Raw genomic sequence first — 1,292 nt, 5'->3', positions numbered from 1 at the left:
ATTCTGGGAGTTGATAAGTAATTCTAGGAGTTGAAGTCCACAAGTCTTAAAGTTGCCAAGTTTGAAGACCTCTGCCCTAGATTAAAGGACAATGCCTTTCTGTTCTAGTCAAGCCTCAGCCTGGTAAAAGAGTAAACCACCTTCTCTTCTGGTCAAAACCTTTATTTTTAGTAATAGAAGAATCACCCTTCTATTACTAAATCAATTTGGGTAAAATGACCAAAAGCAACCCTATGTCACTAAGAAATAGATGGTGTCAACTGAAAAGCAATATTATCTTTATATGCATGGACAGTTAATGTGTGATAAGGCAGGGGCTGGATTCAAAAACAGACTATTCTTTTTTAATGTTCATACTAAGAAGCATTGCGTGTAACCTTATTCTTGATATGCTAGTTTTCTGTGTGAAACTAATATTCCAATGTGTGTTTTTCATCTATATATTGCTGTATGAAAGAGCCAGCACTGAGAACTTTCTTGTCTTACTATTCTTCTTTTTCTCTGTTGCTATCGTCCTTGCTTATAATTTCTTTGTGGCCTAGAAGAAAAAGAGAACAGAGTAATCACATTATAGAGAGGAGAGGGCTTATCCACTGACTGTCAATACTGAGGAAATAACCCATAGGGACCTCATGAATAAGGAGGGGACAACACACACACAAAGTTAGCATGACACATTATGGCAGATCAGCAACATCCAATGGTGCTAGATCTCTCATTTCCTAGGGACAGTTATTGACTCAGCCTTGGGTAGTTCTAAAGTACATTTGGATGCCTGCCAGGCCAATGCCTCCCTACTTAGTGATGACTCAGAAAAACAACTTCATTTTTATAAACTTTGTCTATAAAACACTTACTTATGAGCAATGGCATACAAATCTACAAAAGTCCATTATTTGGAAAACTTTCTCTGTTTACAAAAGTGGAAAGAAGAAAACCTAAAAAACATTTGTTTGGCTTTTAGCAAGAATCATTTTGAAAATGATTGTGTTTCAAAATTAAGTCATTTACAAAAGCATAATCTTACATATGTGTATTTTGAGAACCTAACTATGTATCCTTACTATAATTATCATAAGTTTTAAATTCAGAATTTGCAGGTTTTGTATGAAGGTGAATTGATAACAAAATTCTTTCCTTCCTGCTTTAGAAGGTAAAAGGAGCACCTGAGGGCTTGATTAAAAAAACCCAATAAAAATAGCAGCGGTAGGTCCGCAATCCAAGCTCCACCATTTTTACATGTGTCAGATGCATGACTCATGGAAATTGAGTGGGGTTTTTCAATGCATATG

General features: G+C 35.7%; 1 pseudogene; it reads right to left on the bottom strand.

Annotated features, from left to right (window-relative positions):
• Positions 1 to 520: 520 nt before the first annotated feature.
• Positions 521 to 1,292, bottom strand: part of LOC148044404 (uncharacterized) — a 5,034-nt pseudogene continuing 4,262 nt past the window's right edge.

The sequence above is a fragment of the Thamnophis sirtalis genome, unplaced genomic scaffold, assembly GCF_051295495.1.
Source record: "Thamnophis sirtalis isolate CommonGarterSnake01/CBP01778 unplaced genomic scaffold, rThaSir2_p1.2 scaffold_8, whole genome shotgun sequence".
Classification (NCBI taxonomy): domain Eukaryota; kingdom Metazoa; phylum Chordata; class Lepidosauria; order Squamata; family Natricidae; genus Thamnophis; species Thamnophis sirtalis.
Note: the sequence above shows the minus strand (reverse complement) of the source record. Positions and strands in the feature narration are given on the sequence as shown.